Here is a 9,487-nt window from a genome sequence, read left to right as displayed (position 1 = left end):
AGGGATAGAATTTGGTTAAATAAAAGGAATAACCTGTGGTCTACAGTTGAACACTCAAAAGTGTGGATATATATACAGAATATACATACAGCTTTAATAAAGGGAAGGGAGTATATATACATGATATACAGTTGGTATACACATCCTGTGTATATCATAGGTATACTGTGTATATATATAATAAAATAGGCTAATCATAGACAGTAGATATATGCAAATAAAAGAGTATGATTTGTTTATGCCACTTATTTGACTAAGTACTTTGAAAGTATTAATTATATTTTATGTTCCTCGTTATATTACAATACCTGCCTCAATCCTTGTTATGATTTTGAATTCATTTTAATGCTGCTTGTATTTAAGATACTTCTCATAAGATGATACTTGTACACAACTTTGAGACTCTGGTTGTATACTATGGCAACACTGGGTTTTGAGAGTTTGAAGAGGTTTTGGGGATAGGTCTAGCCAGTTCCCAATATCCATCCATGTCTGGGGTTCATGAAACCCTTTGAAACTTGTGCAGTGTCGGGAATAAAGGTGGTGACAACCTTTTCCCATTGGTATGGTATGATTTAAGGCTTCCAGTGAAGCAATAGTGTATGATCAAGTCCTTAGTTGTGCACTTGCAATCAAATGGGAATGTATATGTATATGTATATATATATATATGGTTATGCTAGTATTAGGTTCATAAAACATAGACTCAAATGGGCATGTATATGTATATGTACCTATGTATGTATAGTTCTGATAGGATTAGATCCATCAAACATATACTAATTCAATTCCTTTTTCCCTTCTCCTACATCACGGCCACTTGGGCCAGAGTCCAACCAGCCTGTTGGGCCTTATTCTTTCAAAAATTGTTAAAGTCCAAGAAAGGGAAGCTAACATTATTGAAGGCCCAACCATGGGTGAGAATGGCATGAAGGCCCAACCTTGGGTAAAAATGGTCTCTTAAGGGGTTTGGTACACCCCTAGCTTATCTCTCTTTTTTCCCTTAAATTTCAGCGTGCAAGTTTCCTTTTTAGTTGAAATGTTGTATTTGTATGGTTGTAAAAAACTCACATTATTATTGGAATCCTTATATTTGAATTAGGCATCTTAGGTGAACGGTGCATATGCCGTTTAGTTAGACATTAGGCCCCAACGCGATTTTCAAAAACCAGATTAGTATAAACATTTTCCAGGAGACTAAAAATGGCTACTGTAGTAAGGGAATAAAAGGGATCAGTTCCATCTTTATCAAAAATATATGTTGCCATCATATTTTCCCTGAATCAAACTTTATCCTTTCAAAATTAAGAAAAAAAAAAGCCTTTTCTAGCTATGGGTTCAGTTTTCAAAAGTTCTATTTTTAGTCTAGGCGAAAAATGGGTTTCAGAACTATGTGTAAATAATATGCTTTACAAAAAATGAGTTCTGTCCTTTTAAACTAAAAATCAGACAAAAAAAATAGTTTTAGGCATATGTATACGTAACCCACTTGCATCGAAACAAACACGTTATTTTTCTGGAAATAACTAAGGCAAACAATAGAGTTTTGAGGGCTAAGGTCCAACCTAAAGAGATCATATTTTGGGCCCCACTTAACCAAAATTATTCAAAAAAATAAAAGAAAATATGTTTGGTGCTTAGCCCAGTAACTGAAGAAAAAATGAGAGATTTTTGGGGCCAAAGCCCAACAAACCTTAATCATTTTGTGGAAAAGAGGGCGTAATTTGGGCCTAAGCCCATGACAAATGTTATTCTTAGATTATAAACAAATGGTTTTTAAGATAAGTTCCGGGATCAAAAAAATAATGAACTTTGATTGCATAAACCAAACTTTTGTAAACCCGTGTAAAACTATTTTCTTTTTAAAATGAGTAAAGTCTTAAGTAAAGGTGTTCTAAAAACGTACTAAACGGACTAACCCAGACCATGTATGAGTCTAAGCATGAAAAAAATCATTTATTCCAAACTTTTAAAGATTTTTAATTTTACTAAAATTAACATTATCCTTATATATGAAAGGAACTAATTATATCCGGATATTATAAGTCCGAACCTAAATACCCTATATGTAAAGGGAATATATTTCATTCTTTTCAAAAAATGATAAGCAAAATGACAGACTTTTTTTCGAGAAATAAATACCAAATAAACAGTTCATGCAAATACTCACACATTGGAATTCGAAGGTCAACCGTACAGTACGGATCCTTAATACTAGGGTGCCTAATACCTTCTCTAGGAGATCACCAGAACCCTTACCTAGAACTTTGGATTAAGAAGGATTTTCACGATGTATGAATAAACCCTTCAAAATTAATTTTTTTAATTTCCTAAAAATTAGGTGGCGACTCTTTTAAAACAAAGTCCGAAAGAGCACCATAGATTTCGAAGTAGCTTTTCCGAGCGCTAACCCTACTAGCAAAAATACGAACCGTTACAATCTCCTTGGTGTTTTTGTTTCTTCCTAACACCTCCATGGAAACTACATCATTTGTTCTCATTCTATGGACAAGCCAATCTAAAATAGTAACTGGAACCTCTTTGTACAATAAGTCTTCGGTAATATGTACATCCTTAACTAGAATAATCCGAGAAGGATTTCCAATACCTTTTCGTAGCATCAATTCATAGAAGACCGGGTGGACAGACTCTAATCCTGGAGGCAACTATAGCTCGTAGGTGTTATATCACATATTTTGTACGTTGGGACAATCCGAGTTAACCATGATAAGTTAGGGACAAGACTATGCCGGGATACGAGGTAGAGACTTTTGACCTTCGATTTTGTTTTAAGGCATAAGTTGCTTATGATTTTGTTGGCATGGAATATTAAGAAAAATTTGGGGCTAAAAGTGAATTATGAAAAGTTGAGAATTCATGAAATTAGGCCATGTTGGCCGTGTGGCATTGGTGTGGCTCCCACACATGGTTTGGCCAAATTTAATTGATCCAACCCATGTGTGGGCCATGGTACACTTGTATAATTCATATGAGTGTACAAAAGATGACTAATTAGTCACATTCTTCATCTTCCACACTTAGAAAATTGTAGAAACTTGGAGAACAAAAGTTGAAGACCATTCGGCCATGGCTTGAAAATTTGAGGTCCAAAAATCTTGAGCAAAAAAATAGTTTCTTCTAGCAAATCAATCAATTGGAAGGTCCTCTTTAACGTGAGATAGTTGTTGGAGTCAACAAATCATTCGTTTTGTCGTTTGCAACCCTAGCTAAGTTGTGAAGTTGAGGGGAAAAGGTAAGGTTTAATCTTCTTTTACATATGTTATGGATGATTTGTGTATGTTGTAGTATGTAAAAATGGATGAAACTCATGAAATATTGCATGTTGAAGTTGAGCGAAAGCATGGCTTGTAGCCGTGTAGGTGTGTGTTGTGTGGGAGTGATGAATTAATTCTATTTAGCATGTTTGGTTGTTGTAGTGTGTTGAAATGGATGAGAATCATGAAGGTTGTGTGTTGGGGTGGTGGCCGAATATGGGTCATCTTGTATAGCAAGGAATGAATTAAATGTTTTTAGTGTTTTGGTTGTTGTTGTTGTGGGTTCTATGTTGATAATGAAAGTTTAATGATTCAAGTTGAAATTGTAAGTGTCGTGGGCTGATTTGGAAGTAACGTGATTTTAATGTAGATTTCATATTTATGAGAATGACATTGTTAACATGTATATTGTGGGTGTAATTCATGAATTTGGGAGAGAGGAATGTATTGTTGTTGTTGTTCTCGGGTTTGGGATGGTTTCGAGTGGAGTGGAGTTTTGGTTGGGTTGTCTTGAATATTGTGTGGGTTGTTTAAAGTGTTCTTGAATCTTGTTTGAATGCTCTCGGATTAGTACTTGAACATGTAAGCGTTGATGTTGGTTTGAATGTATGTAGTTGAATTGAACATAATTGGAATGTTGTCGAAATATGTGGAGAAGAGTTATTAGCGTTATAATGCGTTTTGAATTGATTGTTGATGTTGTAAACATGGTTGTTGGTATTGTTGTTGATGATTGGCCGAGTTGAATTCTCGGGGTTGTTGAATTCTAAGGGGAAATGCTGCCCAAATTTCTGTAGAATTAAGTGCTAGTTTGGAATTGAATTCCTAAATGCCTATAGCTAATGTTTGGTATCGATGATGTTGTTGTAGATCTTGGGGAGTCCGAGACATAGGTTTGGATTAGCTTTGAGAGCGGACGAGGTATGTAAAGCCTAACCTTTCTTTCTTTTGGCATGTCTTAGTTGTAAGTAGGCTGTGCTGCGAGCCTCGGGGTAACTCTATTCTTGCGATCCGAGCATGTCTACGATTCTTATTCACTTTTTAACGTTGGCATTCGTAATGTAATAGAATGATGGTCCTTATGTCTTTGGTATAATTGGATTTCAAATGCTGCATAAAAAGTTTTGTTCCTAAAGGGTTCTACGTCGAAAAAGGGCCGTAACTTTCGTAGACAGAACCGGATCGCCTCGATATGCTCGTAGGAGATTCTGTAGCGTATAATGACTCTAACTTTCATAGGCGGGCCCGGATTGGGTTGATACTTGTCCGTGGGTCCCGCGACTTTCCTTTGTATAGTTCTAACGACTTTTGGAAGAACTTAGTATGGCTATCATCCCGACCCCCGAGTATGGTTAGTCTACTTATTTATCGAGTCTGTAATGATGATTTTTATGCATATGGTTACTCACGACTCTGCTCGTGCATCCTGTTGTATCGTTCGCCGAGTCCCGGGCCGGTTATGTTATCGTGCGCACTATGCTATTTTCCGGAGTATGATGTGTTATGGTTCGCCGAGCCCCTTGCTATAGGGCCGGGTTCCATTTATATTCTGGCGTTATGATGTGTTATAGCGTTATGATGTGTTATGCGATATGTCGGGTTTCGGAGATATGAAATCTTTTGGAGTATGATGTGTTATGGCGCCAATGACGGGTGGGTGACCATATTCCCTGAGCCCCATGCATGATTTGTGTTTTAAAAGTAAACATTTTGGTATTTTGGATATTGTACTTATCTTCTGTACTTCTGTTTCGATTATGATTCGTTTCGTATTTCATGCTTTGCATACTCAGTACATATTCCGTACTGACCCCCCTTTCTTCGGGGGCTGCGTTTCATGCCCGCAGGTACAGACGCCCATTTTGGTGATCCGCCAGCCTAGGACACCTATTCTGCTACTTTGGAGTGCTCCCTTGTTCCGGAGCCTATATTTTGGTACATACCCTTCCGTTGTACATGCATATGAGTATTCAGGGGTACGACGGGGCCCTGTCCCGTCATATGATTCTGTTATGACTCTTAGAGGTCTGTGGACATATATATGGGTTGTGTATATTACTGTTCAGATGTGTTCGTATATTTTATGTTTTGGGCGGTCCCATTCGCCGCCGCGGCCTTGTCGGCTCGCGTTTGTATATATTTTGGGACGCTATGCTTTATGATAGCCTTGCTGGCTTGGCGTGATATATGTATATTTGTATATGCGGCAATTTGGAATTACGTATGATCTTTGTCTATGCATAAGTTGTGGTATGCCGATTCGGGTTTTGAGTGTGTTCGAGTGCCCAGCTCGGGCACTAGTCACGGCCTACGGGGTTGGGTCGTGACAGTAGGCCACTTTGCCTATTCTCTGGATGATCTGATATGGTCCAATGTACTTCGGCTGAGCTTGCCTTTCTCCCCGAACCTCATTACGCCTTTCATAGGCGAAATCTTCAAGAACACCCTATCATCGACCTGAAACTCCAAATCTCATCGTCGTACATCTGAGTATGATTTCTGACGACTCTGAGCTGTCAATAATCGTTCTCCAGTAAGACTCATGTTCTCCACATCTTGATGAACTAGATCGGTCCCAAGTAACTCTGAATCGCCCACTTCGAATTGCCCAATAAAAGATCTATACATCTACCCTTACAAAGCCTCAAAAGGTGCCATTTTAATACTGGTATGATAGTTGTCATTGTATACCAACTCGATAAGAGATAGGTGATCATTCCAGCTTCCCTTGAAATTCAACACGCATGCTCGCAACCTCTCTCTGGGGCCTTGAATTGAGGTCTTAGTTTAGACGTCGGTCTGTGGATGAAAGGTTGTACTAAGATGTGACCATTTAGGTATTGACTTATAACCCCTTTGCACTTACTTGGTGACCTGTCAATCCAAATACATGAGGACACTTGCACGCACTATTCTATGGTCCTTATTGGTACCTTTCAACCTTATACTCTAGTCCTTTAGGTCACATTACCCTCGGAAGAGACTACGTTCGTCTATGTCGGTATAATTCATTTTAAGGGACATTCTATAACCCAACAATGGTGACCTGAATACCATCCACACGTTTCACCTTAAGTTGAGAACTATAGGTCCATAATGATTACCTAATGTCATTGATACGATTTACCTTTAGTGATGACCTAGGATTCATTAGCGAGACTCTAAACTCATTTGTCACTCAAGCCTTAATAGCATTTGACTACATGATGGGTATCCCCTTATACCCTATATTCCTTTTACAATCACACTAGTCATGTAATTTATCTCGATTAGGGGCTATATACTGATAGCGATCATTTGAAAACTACCCATAGGATTTGTTTTCTTAATTCTATGGTACATCTTGGTCGACCCTGGATAGATAGAGTAACGGGAGTAATGTATCTGATGTCATAGTCCCCCGACGTCTAAAACACATAATCGGCCTCGATACCTTAAGACTCCCTCTTCTTTCACCTCACGACTATTACTTCATTATGTTGGACTTTCTGTTGAGTTGCAAAAGAAATAGGACCTTCATTCTGTCGCCTTACTTCGGTATGACGGATGATCCCATAAATCTACAACTGAAGGCGTCGGCTAAAATAATATTCTTGTTCAAATGGTCTAAGATATCAATATCATTATCCTTTAATGACTCGAGCCATCCCTTCTGTTTCGTAATCTCGATCCTTTTACTTAAAGGTATACAAAATACTCTTATGACTGATAAAGAGGTCCATATGAACCCTATATAAGTAGTGTTGCCATATCCCGTGCGTGTATACGACCGCCGCTAGCTCTAGATCATGAGTCGGGTATTTCTTTTCGTACTTTCACAACTGCTTCCAAACATCACAATCGTTTCTCCTCATTCATTTGACACTAACAACATAGATGTGTTAGCTTATCTTAGTTCCTATGTATCCTAGAACTTTCTATATACATAATTACGAACATTACTCTTAATCCCAATCCTTCATTCGATGGACATAAAAGATGACTTATTAGTATACCTTCTCATTGGGTACATGCGAAAATTTTGATGAATCGACATTACAAGACAACTTTTCTATAATACCAAATTAGATCATACTTGGAGTGGACTCTCCTTCCCTATCTCTTAGCTAACTTCCCCTACCAATTATGTTTAGAAAGGATTCTCTTATTCATGATAGGCTACTCATTGGGTTATGTATCCCTATGAAAACTTAGGTGATTTTGAACCATCCCCGGTCACCCCTGATGACTTCCACTTCCAGCCATATTCTAATAGTGTTACCTTTAAACATAACTTTTAAATGCTTGCTTCATATCTTAGGCTCAATGGTCTCCTTTGTACTTTTGGAATGCTTTTACTGTTTGAGATACTCTTTGAGGGTTGCAACTGTGTCTTTGCGAAACTAAAACTTCATACACTTAAATCCCCTATGCAATCCTGTATAATCTAGTAACTCATCAGTGATCTCTTGTCTCACCACACCTAGGTCCTTCACAAGTCAATTACCAACTGTTCAGATCGAACTATCTCCCATATGTTAACCCTGAGTAATTCCTCCTGGGGCCATACCTCATGCTAATTTTCTAGGTCTCGAATGTCCGATTGTGCTTGCTATAGGTTGGCACCTTTATCCAAGTGGTTGTTACCGTCTCTTTTCTAACGTTTTTACTCACGTATCATTTTAGAGCCACGACACATTATAGAGTTTGGATGAACTCCATCTCATTCGCTTCCAATTCTTTGCCACAATCCTTGTCATTCTAGCATTAAGAGAAAGCATGATTCTACCTCGATGTTTTACCACATTATATTCCCCCCTTGGGAGAATGGTTAACACTATGCGCTTAAGGATTCCATTCCTGTAAAGTCAAGTTGCTATCTCTCCCCCTTTTCCAATTCTTCATACTTCTAATAACTTATCGCTCACCTTACAATAACCTTCTTTTGTTGGGGACAACTGGATCGCTTACACGCATAGAGTGCCACTCATTCACAACTAGTATGCTCGATCTTGATGAACTTATCTTTTACTCATGACGTTCGTCTTAGGGTGATCACCTTTTAATGACCCTCATCGATTGCTCTTTTATTGTACATCCTCTCGCTGCATATCGCTCACTTGCAAATGTCGCAACACAGATTGTTACAGAAACCTTTCAAGGTTCTAGTTCGCATTCGGTGTAACTTAACCAATGCTGGTATCTCCTAAGTCAGGGAGCTAAATTGGTCGGTTAATAATTGTTATGGGAGTGGCCAATTCGCCTTTCATAATGAAGATGTAGTCTTGTTACTTATATCCCTTTATACTCCCAACACTTGCTTCCTCTTGCGCTTTTCTTTTACTTGGCCACAAATCCTGTCTCACTGCTATTCTTAGCTTATGACATTTAGTCGTTTCTCATATTTACTCTTGACTCTTCACTTATTCTACCGATCTTTTTCTAACTTCACCATCTCACCGCATTTTAGGGAACCCCTGCAAGACGTTCTCTCGCTTCTAGTTTCTCCTCTCCTCAACTGGGCTTATCCGTTTGGGTGGTCAAAGTTTCTCTTTTTGCTGGAATAGGAGTCACACTGAGGTGAATATTATCCTATACAAAAAGATCCAAATACCTAGCCCCCTGAATCTTCTAAACACTCCAGTAGTTGTGCCTGACTATGCAGTCCTTAGACACGCCACAAATATATATTGCCTAACAAGGAACTATAGACATACTCATAATGTTCTTAGTAATGCCGTCCAATCCCAACAATCTTTCCAACGCTAAGGATTACTCTAACCCTTACTAGATCCTGAAATCCCACTCATTTCTAAAGCTATGTCTGTTGAAAGCCTATTGGTCGTAAGTTGGGATGGTGCTATTAATTTCTGTCACTATCCAAAGGGGATTCATAACGCTCACGTTGCTCCGTCTGAACTTCAGCTACTTTATAATCTTCTCTATTCAGGTACCTTGTGCCTTCTTCATCTTACCTCCCTGCCTTTTGAACCTCATGCTTTACCTTTTGATGCCCTCGTGACCTTCTCCCCGCACATATGAGATAAATGGGCATTTTAAAGTCCTAGCATCATACTTTTCATCTCTGGGCACACATGCTCTGATGGAGACCTCACATTTACTTATTATAAACACGAGTTAAAATCGAGTCTCTATAACTAAGTTCTCCCATAGCCACATCCAATTTTCTTACTAGACATCTTCTTTCTAGTCACAGGTATCGTTGTATCATT

This window comes from Lycium ferocissimum, unplaced genomic scaffold (assembly GCF_029784015.1).
Source record: "Lycium ferocissimum isolate CSIRO_LF1 unplaced genomic scaffold, AGI_CSIRO_Lferr_CH_V1 ctg1758, whole genome shotgun sequence".
NCBI lineage: Eukaryota > Viridiplantae > Streptophyta > Magnoliopsida > Solanales > Solanaceae > Lycium > Lycium ferocissimum.
The sequence above is the reverse complement of the archived record's forward strand: the minus strand, read 5'-3'. Positions refer to the sequence as shown.